The sequence below is a fragment of the Silene latifolia genome, chromosome 9 (genome assembly GCF_048544455.1).
Source record: "Silene latifolia isolate original U9 population chromosome 9, ASM4854445v1, whole genome shotgun sequence".
Taxonomy (NCBI): Eukaryota; Viridiplantae; Streptophyta; class Magnoliopsida; order Caryophyllales; family Caryophyllaceae; genus Silene; species Silene latifolia.
Window position 1 is genome coordinate 96652404 of NC_133534.1, and position 15029 is coordinate 96667432.

Below are 15029 nucleotides of genomic sequence, written 5' to 3' on the forward strand. Positions count from 1 at the left end.
ACTAATATGTCAAGCACATTCTTTAGACTAAGAAACTCACTTTAGCTCCCACTAAACTCCATGTATCGTCATGGTACCTCGACACTCGAATAATACCATTTTGATAGACTACATAATTGAACCCAAAGTTCCAACTCTTTGACGTATATAGATCACAAAAGGGATCTTTCAAGCATGCTAGGCTTCTTAGCATTGACAACATCAACAAAACTTCTCCCAAGGAGAACGTTTCATTATTCATTTGCCGAATCTCATCCTCATGAGAAGCTATATTTCTATGAACATACGAATTGATAAAGGCATTTGGGTTGTCACAAAACTCTCTATAACCAACCCAAATATTAAACATCTTATTTAACCTTTACGACAAGATCAAGGTAACCAACCAAAGTATTCACCTTAAATCAAGTCTCGAAAAACATCTCGTGTTTTCTTCCTTATCGCATAGTGTGCAAGGAGATCAATTTGAATTGCATGGTGACACGCCATCACATAAAGTTCATACTATAGAAAAGCCTTTGATGAGGGTTTAAGATTCGTTACTTTTCTCCTTATAACCACTGAGCCACAATAAAGAACGTCTTCTTGCATTGTACTCACCACTGAGCCTCAATAAATAACGTCTTCTTGCATTGTACTCAGTTTGTGGGTCTTGGACTTCCGCAAGTTCAAAATTTCTCCCACTCTGTCTTCCAGAAAATGAAAATCTTTCTGGAAAGACAGCATTATGAGCCACAAACTCATTGTTCTCGTTTTGGAGGAGAAAAACCAAGTTGTTCAATTTTGGATAACCCTTAAAAATACACAAATTGGTTCTGAACATAAACATTTATGACCCCAAATGTATAAAAGACAAGTTAAGGACTCTCCCTATCCATATCTCGTATGGAGTCATTTACGCTATTATAGTTGGGTTTTAAACTTTTAGTGAAACAAATAGCTTACAAAAATAGCGAAAAAACCTCAAACTATATCTCATAAAGTTCGGTTTATATACTTGACTACACCATACTCTATGGTGTCCCAAGGAGAACGTATTATGTGAACTGGTTCACAATCTTCTTAGTGATTATCTGGATCATTACTTGATATTACCCATTTTATCTTCAAAGTAATTAGTTTGAAACTTCCGATCAACATCTTGATCTTGACGTGCTTTTGGTTTACTACTTCATTTTGAAAATATTCCACGTTTCAAAAATTACTTTTATGTCTTATTAAATAGATATGAGGTTTTCATATCTACTTAACATTACGGTAAAAGTAACCAAGTATGTATATTACCAACTATCGGCCTTACACATCCGTATGTATATGGTCAATCACCTCACTATTTGTGTTTCTTTTCTACAAAAGAAAACATAATATATGCACACATACCATAAGACTCACAATCAAATGGTTGTTCGATGTACTTATCATTTATTCGTGTAAACGAATTTACTTGAGGTTTGATCAATTTGGGTTCACCGAATATCAGACATTAAAATCTACAAGATAGTATAATATTTAGTTTTCGTGAAGAATGTAAAATTCCTCTAACTTGAGTGGTTTAAACCAACCACCAAGTCATCATAGGAGTAGGTACAACATTTTGTTTTAAATCACATGAGTGATGCCTTTTATGTATAAACATAGATGATTACATTCTTTTAAAACTAAATTTTGGTACATTTGTCCCTATCGAAATCATTGCTACTCTAGCACCATTTTGATACAAAAATGTCCTATGCTAGACGTCTTACGTTTTATCAATTTATGTAAACGTCTTTACAAAGAAATGACACATACTTGATATCTCATACCAAGATAGTGGAACTAGCCTATCCATTGAGTAGATGTCTCTTTCAACTTTTGCTCTATCGTATACATCTAGGGTTGATTCTTCTTAACTCCCACTCAGTTTCACATTCCTCTTTGCTTCAATCAAGCAAAAATGAATCTCATGAAGACCTCTCTTCATGTCATTTGTGATATTTTATACACTTAGTAAGAGTGAATTACTATAAAGTGAGTGAAAACATGTGGCAAAATCTCAACTTCTTGAATTGGACTACCTAACCGTTCAATTATTATCACATGCCTATACTCTTTAGCGCATAAACAATCGATTTGGCTTTTCTCGAATTGAGCCATTTGACGGTATTATATTGGAGTATTATTTGTGTTTTTGAAAACTCTTTTCGCAAACTTTTAAATTACTCTTGAATAATTAAAAACTAATATGTCATCTTCATGACGGAGGTGTCACTTCCGAAATCAAGACTCTCTTGATAAAATGTGAATCCCTTTTAAACTCGTAATAAGAGTTTGCAAGATAAAAACCCCTTTTAAATATGTATGGATGTTAAGTTGTATAATAATCGCAATAATTGTTGTAAGCTTATATAGGTGAATTTGTAAATCATGTTACCAATAATTGCTACCGAATTCCTTCAAAGAAACCGCTTCCTATGAAAGAACGAAATGAGTATAACAATAAATTGAGAAAGGAGGATGATGTGCGGGATGTCACACATTTATGAGAATGAACGAAAAATAGGAAAAATTAACATTCAATGTTTTAAAAATACTTGTGAAAAACATGTTCAACAAGTTTTAGCATTTATATAATGACCTCCCACTAAATTATATAAATGATTCCAAGACCCAAAAATTTTAAACAAAAATGAGCATCGCTTGGGCAAAACATCCCATAATTGCGTAAATTCGGTAAGTCACGTTGACTAATTCTACCTTTAGAACTCTTGGTCGACGAATTTCCTCAAATTCATCTACTAGCCCCGTAACACAAGACCGTCTTATATCCCGTTGAGTCCAACCAATTTTAGCGTGTGATAACCGTTTACCACCCTACTTACCCAAGGTAAAAAGAGAACACCCCGCTTGGGCGAGCGTGGCTCTAATGAACAAAAGATTCATAGGTGTTACTAATTGGTAAGGCTAATCTCAATTTTAGTTATGTGAGAGATCTTGTCAATTTAGTCATAAATTCCTTATAAGTGAATTAATTCGGTGAATGTAAATGACGTGAATTGACAACAGCGAAAATAAAATGCATGTGAATGGCGATTTTGGCATGCGCGAAAATAAAACAAGCAAACATGTAAGCATATGAATAAATCCTAGTATGGCCACCTAGTTAATAAAAACTAGTCTATTACATTTCGGAAACCAACTCCTTGGTCCCTTGCCTCATCATTCCATAAGTGGCTCTTCCTTGTGGGATTTGGAACACCTTCCAAAAATAGACTAAAATCTCGTTGTAATCCGTCTTTTGGAATCGCCGGTAAAATAACTATTACAATTAAATTACATAGCTATTCCTATTATACATTAATTAATAAAATAAATAAAACTATTAATTAATTACAAACCGACGATACGAGATCGTATTTAATTACAAACAAATCGATATTCCCATTCATTTCGGGTAATAACGATTAAAATTAACTAGGCCATACTAGGTACAACAAGATAAATACTTTAAATAAATGACAATCATTCATTCAACTTAAATAAATATGCTTAAAATGCTGTAAAATGATGCCAAAATCGCCCTATCTATCATTCGTTGGTATCCATCTCGGTTTTTGTGGATTTAATCGATTTTTAACATGTAAAAATCAATAATTAACTCTTACATCTCATTTAAGTCCAAACTAATTATCCAAACTGTTTTGAACCTCAAAATTAGTCCTCACTAATTTTATGATAAATTATTAGTTTGATTTGGTGATATTTTGCTAATTTAATCGATAAAATCATAATATTTAAGTAAAAATCCAAAATAATTGAAAAATTACCCAAAAAATGAAACAAAAATTTTTAGTATTCTGGAACACTCTTAAAAAAACCAAAATGTCAGAAAAATTGCCTAAAAATTCCGGATAAATTTTGTGAACAAAAAGATCGATATTTATCGGTTTTTAACCACTAAAACCAATAAACATCAAAACAAAGTGAAAACACACATGCAAAATCAATATTCTTAAATGTACATAAATTTATCATGGGCAGAATCAAAAGTTTCGAAATTATGATTAATTAATTTGACTTTTATCGACTTTTAACTCAAAAAATCAATAAACATGCAAAAAATTCGAACCAACCTTCAACCTTTTTCATACAATCAGTAGAAAACATGCATGAACTACCATAAAACCAAAGTTGGCTGGTGTGAGTGGTAAGGGCTCTCATCTCTTAAACAAGTGGTCAGGGGTTCGATTCCTGACTCTTGCGAATGAAAATGCCAAACTTGGGAGGGGTCAACCCATTAAATTGCCTTCAGTACTCCGAAGGAGATTGCCCCAGTTGTCGTTAGGGGATACTCCTGGTCAACACCAAAAAAACTACCATAAAAAATCCATGCACCGAATCAACATTTAACTAATTTTAGTCAATTTTTAACTAAAATACGGCATTTTGACTCGATTTTCTACCAAAAAACATTAAAAATAGCAAAATAACTTCAAATAAATAATTATTATAAAGTTTATAGTTTATAATCGTGAATAAGACAGAGTAATTTAATAAATTAATGAGTAAGTCGGGAAGTGGGATGGACCGTGTATACCTTAGGCCTTGTGCTTAGGATTTCCGATTAATACTACTAATATTAATAATAATAATAGAATACTAGTAATATAATATAATATAATATAATAATAATAATAATAATAATAATAATAATAAATAATATATAGGAAACCTAAATTTGTGATCCCACAAATATAAACTAAACTAAACCAAACCCTTACCCTTATTTTTTGGTTAATAAAAGAAAAAAAACACACAACAAAAGCGGTAATAGAGCAAGGAAGGAGAGGCGTGTCAGAGCGGCTCAGCAAGCGACATCGTATTCTAGCCATCATCATCTACTTTTCATCGTCCCAATTCCTTCCATCATCAGCGTGCCCGAAACTGGTTAAGGTAAGTCGTATAAATCCTTTTATTATAGCAAGATAAAGACCGTCTGAAATTGGAATTAGCTAGCGATGTCACTGGTAAATATAGCTGGTAGGATAGGGTTATGTGAGGTTTGTTTTAGGAGCGTTTTAATGTTGTAATAAGATCTGGACAGTAGCAAGTCATACCGTTTTCGACTGTTTTAGGCGGAGCTTTATGGACTAGAGAGGCGATTAATTGAGGTATTTATTTCCGAAACTTGTGCTAATGTTTAAGCTTATTAATGGGTAATGTAATGGTGAAAATTTTATGATGCTTCATTATCGTCACGCCGATGTAACATCATATTGGTCATTGTCGTAGTTGGGAATGGGCAAGTCCTGGTCAGTTATCTAGCTGTGTGCGGTCAGGCTTCGAGTCCGTGCGCGGTGTTAGTGTGACGTGAGGAGTGTCGGGTCATGGATTATGCGTTTGATGGAGTTGTTTGAGTATAATTTTATTATATTAATAAAGACTATGATGGTTGTTAGTTTGCTACATGCATAGGTTGCGGGTAATGGTGTGGAGCTTGTAATTGTGGTCGTGTCTTGATTAAATAGCAAAGTTTGGCTTTTTGTGGGATGGTGGTATGTTTAGTGAACATCTCATAACATGTATGTTTTAGTATGTATGTTTTTGTTACGTAGCCATGAAGGAAGTTATTAGGGGCAATTAGTTAGCTAAATTATTAATTTATATTTGTTGTAATTGTAGGATCCGATTTTGTACAAGATTGTTACTAATTGGCTTGTGTGCGCGATTTGCTAAAAGGTAGGAATTTCCTACTCAACTTGTGTTTTATTATTATGTGAACGTATATTGAATTGCGACGGATGACGAGGTTAATGTTAATATTATGAATGAGTATTGGAGACGGAGTATATATGTATGATAATTGTGGACGGAGCCGTATAACTAGATTGTTATTGTTCATTGTTGTTGGTTATGTATAGTGTGGTGCGATGGTTGTTCAGTTGAGCATAACACGGAGTGTGTTACTGCCAGTTGTGCATAGCAAGTGATTGTTACTGCCAGTTGCGCATAGCAAGTAATTGCTACTGCCAGATAGTTGAGCATAGTACGAAGGGTACTACTGCCAGGTGAGCATGGTACGCTAGTACTACTGCCAGTTGAGCATAGCACGGTGTTAAGGGAGTTGTGCTACTGCCAGTGATGTAAGTGAGTTGTACGGATGAAATAATGAGAATTTGAAGGATGTCTATTTTGGTTGGATTATTATTGTTGTTTAGTTTATTCCTACTCAACCTCGTGGTTGACAGTGTATTCGTGAACACCTGTGATGAACCGTAACTGGGGAGCAGACTTAGCAGGTACTTGAGACTAGGTGGCTAGGAGCTTGGGAGGTGTGTTAGGATATGGACTGGACGACTTAGCTTTAGCTCACTATTTAGTTACTTATCACCACTAGTTGTCTTTTACATTCCGCTGCACGATTGTATTGTATTTATTTTGAGAAGAAAAAGAAAATGAGTATAAGATATTTGAGTTTAATTTATTTAAATTGCCTTGGTTTGCTAAACTCTTTTATTCACTACCTCGGACATTCCGAGATGGTAACAGTCTCATTTACCTAGGAAGGCCTAGATAAGGCTCTTAGATAAATGGGGGTGTTACACAGGTGGTGTACATAAACACTATAAATAGTGTTGTCCACCGAAACCCACATCGCAAGTTATGTGATAACTGTAAAAAAGCTTCTTTCAAGTTAAAGAACCTAAGTCTAGTATGAAGTCTAGACATGTACTTAGTAAAGTTCATGTTATAAGGGATAACATGATATTGAAGGAAATCGCAATTCACAAAGTTTGAACATTTGGACACATGGTATGTTCACTAGCTAAACTTTTATTGCGTTAAGCAAGTACTTGAGTACACTTATGATTATAAGACATGGAGTAGTAATATGGTATTGACTACTTATGTGTGATAATCACATTTATTGTTTGAGTTACCGTTAACTCATCTGGTACTTTATTATATCCAAATGCGATTGTTGAGACAATATTGAACCCCATTAAAGTGAACTGGATTAACATAGTAGTCGTCCCTAGTTACTTATATGAGGTGACATCTCGAAGTTACTATAGTGTGATGCGATTGATGGCAAGTTCAAGTGCCATAGAGTCATAAGAGCTGACTAGTCGATCACATAGGCAGACTGTGAGGGACACTCTATCGGGCTTAATGACCGCTCATAGTGTTCTGTCAATTTTTATAGCCTGGTCATGGCAAGAGCTACTATGGTATTCTTATAAGTCGATTCTTTGACTAATGACTATTCGCCTAAGATAGCACAGTTTCAAAGTGACTTTGATTTATGTTCGGCGACCTTCGTAATTGGGGTCTAATGGGCATGTTTTGGGTCATGATGAGCTGTGGCTAATCGAAGGGAAGAGTGCTACAAGAATTTTCCATCCCCTTCAGGGTTATCTAATATCTCAAGGCCACTCGAGGAGCAATGAACTGGAAATGCGTGGCCACGCTCAGAAGGCATCTATGGTAGATAATTCCGTTCAGACAGTTATTCTCCAGATCGAGGAAACCACTCACGATATGATCAAATGCAAGTACGACCAGCAAGACACCTTGCATTGAGTGGGAGATAGTAATAGGACAAGAGAATTGGTGACGTACACTTGCCGCGGACAAGTGGGAGATTGTTAGAGTATGTGTCCTGATGCGTGTCTAAAATATGATGTTTTACACCCTCTTTTACAGGCATTTCAGAGCTCATTTGTGTATTTTATTCTACTATATTCCCTTTTTCCGTCTACTTTCGTGTTTTTGTGTAATATTGCAGAAATGTGAAGAATTCAGCGGAAATCGAGCCGAATCTGTCCCCGAGTGCTTGGCATAGGATTTGACATGAAGATTTGACTCGGGAAATGAACTTGGTGCGCGTAGCAAGGCCTGAAAGATATACTTACGAGAGTTTTAGAAGCGGATTACCAGCTGACTTTGTCTATAGATCGACCTACATGGTCTATAGACTGTCAGAATGCTAAACAGTTTACTGCAGGATGCTTAAAATGGCTATATCTCGAGTTCTAGATCCGATAATCGAGTGATTTCAATTGGAGGTGAAAGCTTATCCTCTTAGCTTTCCAACGCCGCGTAGAACGCCTGATTTGGCCAAGTAACGAAGAAATGGCAGCTGTTTGAAGATTGGTGCGCGCTGCAGAATTCGTCAGAATGCATTACTGTACAGCACCCTTGGTCGATCGACTGGTCCTAGTGGTCGATCGACCACCCCACGATCTGACGCGCAATTTAAGAATGAGAATTAGAAAGCCCAATGTAATTAGGGTTTAGGAAATAAGTCATGTTATTTTTCCTTTATAACGTAACTTCAGCTTGGCATCCAGGATATCTAGTATTCTTTATTTATTCAGTTCCTTCTAGTATTTAGCAGTTTTTAATTAATTCGATACTTTTCATAGTTTACTTTTCTTAATAAAGTTCATTGCTTTCGGATCCTAATCTTCGGTAATTCTGTTCTTCAATTTACAGTTTATCTTTATTCGCCTTTCTTAGTTCAGAAATTGCTAGTTAGATCCCGAAACCTTAATTACTTTATTGCGTTTTTATTGCTTAATAGTTTTAATCATGTTTTCCTTTATAGTTTTTGTTAATTTTACTGTTGTTATTATCATCATCATGAGTAGCTAAGTACCTTTGCAAAGATGTGAGGGGAGCTATAGCGTAGATGGCGTAGAATAGGTGACCCCGAATTAGGGCATGGTCGATCGACTGGCTTAACTGGTCGACCGACTATGCCGTGTGATCGGTCGACTAAGGTAGTTGGTCGATCCACCAGACCCGTGTTTTATTAGCATCGTTTGATTCGTTAAGTGCAATATTTAACAATGAGACCGAGAGGAGACTTGTTAGATGCTTAGTTTTGACCAACCCGTAGATCGAGAGATAGGGAAGGGCATTAATTAATGAATTAAGACGACTAAATTGCTAAGATCGAACGATAAGTAATTTAGGCTTTAGGAATCACTTTTCAGGGCGAGAGCTAGTATTAGTGAAACCTGGGGACTAGTAGCATAGGTCGAAAGAAGCTGTTAGTTAACTTGGAACGAGAGGACATGTTTTACCCATCCTACACGACTGTATTTCGGACTTACCTTGGATTATGTGCCATCGCAGCTATAGTGAACCGACCGTCTTATCTCCTTTTTATCATTTGCTTACTCTTATTTTTATTATTTGTTTATCTATTTTCGCATTTAGATTTAGATAAAACTCAAATCAAACCCCCCAGAAATTCATAGACTGAGATAAAAACAACTTGACTCCCTACCTCCCTGCGGATCGACCCTTACTACCGCTTGCTAGTTATAGTTTGGAATTTATAAATATTATTTTTGGTACTCACTTCGACAGGTATCAAATTTCCGGTTCCAAAGTATGACCCTACGACGGCTAATGGTTCATTCCTGAGACGGTCTAAAGAAGGTTCGAGCTACAACAAAGACAAAGTAGTGGATTTTCAGTCTAAGTCCACTGATGTCGGTATGAGAGACCTAGAGGAAAGGGCAAAGCTACTTATGACAGCCCCTTATCCATAAAGACTAATGCCAACCAGAGATGAGGTAACATTCGGTAAATTCAAAGATTTAGTGCGTAGTCTTGTGGACATGGCCCATCTGAAGCCCACTTCGATCTGTGGACATACAACGGTCTTTTTTGAAAGCCATGCTCGGCGGCGTAAAAATGCTTTCGACCGGATCGTTTTAGATCGGTCGGTTTCGTCTCGGTAAGGGTCTCGAAACGATTAGAGATGTTTGGAGTCGCCACCAAGCAATTGTGGGATGCCTGGAACCCGTTCGAATTCCACTTTATACCTCGGTCAAATCGAAGCACAAAGCAGCGTTTGCCATAGGTACTAAATACAAGGAAATCGTCCCTCTTTAGCATCCTATCTCTAAAATGACTCTCGTACGCCCTGGATAAGGTCGTCCACTATCCAAAGTTTCTGAGTAAGAGGTGAAGGTACGTAATGGGAAGCTCTTTAATCAAACATCCAATCCCGCCCGCGTTTAGCGGCCTCTACTGATCGATCTTGGTTGGTTGAATGTAGAAGTTGATAAAACGGTTTAAATGCATGAATGCGCATCCAATAATTTAAACCTAACATGTGAGAGCTTTCTAAGTCGGTCGATTTAATCCAAGTATCAAGTATAAGATGTCGAGTTGGATTAAAGGTTGATTCGCATGCAAGACGGAAATTAAACATCCATTTACCGTATTAGGTTTAGGGTGCATAACATGATCCATTTGTCTTAGTAAGGCATTTTGCAAGTGTGGTTTGAATAGTCGTCTGATCTGTCCTATATCCGGGTTAACCGGAGACGGGATCATCCTAGACTAATGCTGGAAGGGAACAGGCCCTGTATCAGAGAGCTACATGAGGCGCGAGCCAGCTGGCGATACAAAGGGCTTCCCTCTGGTTTTGAAAATGAGAAATGGAGAGCCTGTTTAGGCGCGGGTTAGCCCACGGTTTATGTACCGTGTTCTGACCTTTTAGAAAACGTTATAAAACGTGTTGAAAATGGGTATTTGAACCCGGTTTGATTTGAAGGGGTCATTTAGACCGCATTTGTTGATTTGAGGAACTCGACTCGAATAATCATCATTATTTTGATAATATTCGGTGTCGGGTTCGATTTGACAAACTTGAGATCAATAGTTTTGAAAATGATTACGGACTAATTGTTTTAAGTCCATTTGAATGTAATTAGTCGGTACTCATCATCGTACCCGGGTTAAAATCCGGCATGGTATATAGAACCAAGGATGACTTTGTGTTGGTGACTAATATGTTTGTTTGAAAATGTAAAGAAATGAAATAAAAGGCTTTAAAATACCTTCTAAATGTCATTAACCAAATATTATCACCGAAACACGGATTTAACCGCCATGGTATGAAGAACCATGGGTGAAAAATGCTTTATGGTTAAAACATGTGAAATAAAACAACAAAGGTTCGAAAATACTTGAAATGGTGAAAACCGATTACAAATATGAAAAATAGATTGAGGGAAATGACGAGAACAAACACGGTTGATTTCTGGTCTGAATACCCCATTTAGGCGCGAGCTAGTTGGCGACCTAAGGGGCTTCTGCCTCCGACCAAAAATCAGTTTTGGCTCGTTTATTCCATGTTTTGGTTCATGTTATGCATGTTTTAGCATGTTAGAGTCATGAAACAAATGAAAACATAATAAAAGGTGATTTTTACACCCTAATACTTACATGTTTGGTTATTGCGAGTGACCGACGTAAGTGTAACAACTCGTTTGATCGGAAAAAACTCGGTTTAAAACCGTTTTGGTAAGTAAAAGAGTGTTTTAAAAGTTTAGTGATGCTGTAGTGGTCGAAGTGGTCGGTCAAGTGATTTAATGCATGATGTCGGTACCAAACAATATGTAAGGCTCGTGTTTACGATCGGTAGGTCGTAAATACGCGTCGGATTGTGACTTTAGAAGTCGAGTCGAGAATTTGAAGGGAGAAAAGAGGGGGCGGACACTCGTGTAACTCTCAAATGGGTGGAATTTGAGGGGTATTTATAAGAGAATGAGTGGTTGTGTGAGTTTTGAGCGACGTGGCCACCTGGGCTGCTCAAAGAGGCCCGAGCCACGTCGCGGGTCTTCGAGCTGTGTTGTCACTTTCACAACAAATGCAATCATGATTTGTTCTATCCTAGGTTTTGTAGTCACATGTTTGGTACTTGACCAACATGAATCTGGGAAAACTTAAGGTAGAAGGTTTGAAATGTTTGGTTTTTTGTGGTTGACTCGGTTTGACTCGTTATTGGAGTCGGGATTTGAATTTTTGAGTCGGTTTTTGGTCCGGTGCCGGTTATGACTCTAGTTAGTGTCATTGCGACCCCGTCGCCGTGCATTAAACACTCCAGGTATTTTTGAAATATTTTGAGATGTTTTATTTTCGAAATCGTTTTAAGTTTTCCGACGTAAAGTTGTACATAAACTGTCGATCAAACGCCACGATTCCAAAACATGTTGTAGTCCGATAATCATCGGGTGTTTGTTGGAGTCTCATCAGATATTGGGTATCTACAGAGCCCCCACTTTGACTGAGGCTTGGACAGGGCGAAAGTCAAAGTAGAGCCCCCAGGTCAATCGAAGATTACAACCTAGAGACCCAAGCGACGTCGAGGCGGCTCGAAAGGATTTGGGCCAAGGACCTGCCGTCGGGAAGGGCGACGCCAAGGCGACTCGAGGGTACGAGTCAAGGACCTGTCGTCGGGAATAGTTTAGAGTCGTTCGACTGTCCGTGCGGGTCGTTTAAAGTTTGTTAGACTACGTACGAAGGCTCGCCAGCCATAAGAAGGAGTCATACCTGAGGCATCTTCGGATATGTCCTTGCTTGTTTGCGGACAAAGGCTCGCCAGCTGTGGTAAGGAAATGTACCCGAGGCATCTTTGGGATGTGTCCTTGGATGGTTGCGGACAAAGGCTCGCCAGCCGTGGTAAGGAAATGTACCCGAGGGATCTTCGGGATGTGTCCTTGAAAGGTTGCGGACAAAGGCTCGCCAGCCAATGGTAAGGAAATGTACCCGAGGCATCTTCGGGATGTGTCCTTGAAAGGTTGCGGACAAAGGCTCGCTAGCCAATGGTAAGGAAATGTACCTGAGGCATCTTTGGGTTGTGTCCTTGAAAGGTTTGCAAACAAAGGCTCGCCAGCCATGACAAGGAAATGTACCCGAGGCATCTTCGGGATGTGTTCTTGAATGTTTGCGGACAAAGGCTCGCCAGCCATCGGTAAGGTCGGTTAATGGACCATGGGAACAGCCGCGTCGAATGGGCTCGTTTTGAAAGCAGCGAACTCGTGATGTCGCTGGGGAAATAGTGAGTATGGATTCTCACTACCACTGTTTTTGGAATGAGCGGGTTCCGCGAGGAAGCCCCCTGCTGGTACTTGAAAGAATGGTGAATTTGGCATCTTCACCATCCGTCGTTCTTCTTTGAACTTGAAGTGGCGGTTTTGATCGCCGTTCGTTTGAATTTTGAAGGAAAATAGCAAATTTTAAATCTGCTATTACGTTTGACGGTTTATGTGCCGCCGTTGACATTTGATGGAAATAGTGAATTTGGAATCTTCACTATTGATTGAAGTGACGGTTTATGTGCCGCCGTTGACATTTGATGGAAATAGTGAATTCGGAATCTTCACTATTGATTGAAGTGACGGTTTATGTGCCGCCGTTGACATTTGAAGGAAGTAGTGAATTTGGAATCTTCACTATTGATTGAAGTGACGGTTTATGTGCCGCCGTTGACATTTGTGGTGAAAATAGTGGAATTCAATTTCCAACTATTATCTTGAAAATGGCGGTTTTAATTGTCGTTGCTTAAAATTTGGAGAAATAGCGGTTTTTGAATTTTCGCTATTATTTTTGAAATTTTGAAGGAAAATGGTGAATTTTGATTTCACCATTATTTTTGAAATTGGCGGTTTTGATCGCCGTTTGCTTGAAAATTCTCGAAAATAGTGAATTTAAATTTTCACTATTCGATTGGAGGGACGGTTTATGTGTTAGTAATCTATATCTCATTACTTTACATATTCATATATGTTTCAATTGATTTAGTCATAAAATTAATTTACAAATCTTATGCATGCAAACTTAAATTAAAAGAGAAGAAATCATTGTCCTTACTACATGATTTCGGTTTTATGGGCACCAACAAGATCTCCTTCTTGTTAGTTCTTGAGCTTTCCATATATAAGGATGATCCTCCAAAAATCACAAAGTAGAGATTCTTCTCTTGATTGCACCCAAGACTATCCCTTATCCCCACTAAATAATATTAGCTAGATATTAGTTTAGTAGTTTACCTTAAAATTGATTACTAACACTCATATATTACATTAATAATTTTAGTAATCTTTTAGAACAATTTGAATCAAAAACTCATCTTTTTTATGAAGAAGAGGATGAATATATGAGAGAGAGAGAGAGAGAGAGAGAGAGAGAGAGAGCTTTGCATGTGAATGAATACAAGTAAAATTAAGAGAATAAAATTCTCTACTCTAGCTCACAAAACCGGTGGAGGGAGTTAAATAAGACCAATGCATGGTCTTTTCTTTTTACTTTTGATCTTTTTAAGTAAAAGTAGGTGTAAGACTACCCTACATCATAGGTAATTATAGTGTTTTATTTATCCATTAAATAAAACACCCACTCACCCATACTACCTCCATATTTCGGTCATATGTGATAAAATGGACCTCCATTTTATTTTGTCAATTTGTCACTTGTCACACAATATGTCACATGTAGTATGATACATGTTATTAATTAATTTAATGCATATTTATCACATAAATATCATTTCATGAATTAATTAAATTACATCCAATAAATTGACTAGTGATACTTGATCACATAAATAAAATGGGTCATGTAATTATAATTTACAACACCTTGTAATTATAATTAACCATTCATTTCAATCTCTATTGTTTCTCAAACAATAAATAATTTTATTAACAAAGCATTTTATTACTAAAATAAATCTTATTTAATCCCATTACAATAAGATAATTATTCTCCCTCACAAATCGAATTGTTCCATTTTAAGGAATTGATCAACTTGCATCATCATACAATTAATCAACTTTATAGATAAGGGCATCATCCTTTAGGTGTGACCTTAAGGGATCAACTGACCACCACCGTCCCACGACAGTAACGTCAACTCTAGCAAGCCAATCGTTACCGATTAATGTTGATCAGTTGACTATATAATTGAATCATCCCTTACGTATTCTTTATATGAGATTTAATAATGATATTTAAATCATGTGATCGCACTATTGTTGAGGACACATTTCCCAACATTATGTGCCGCCGTTTAAAGCTTTCGAAAATAGTGAATTTGAATTTTCACTATTTGTTTTTTGAGAAAAATGACGACCTTTAATATCGTCAAGTGAAAGTTTGAAGTTTGTCACGGGAAATTGGGCTAAAGCCCAAAATCCGCTGAAAGAGTAAGGGGGAGGCCTGGTTTAGGCACGAGCCACCTG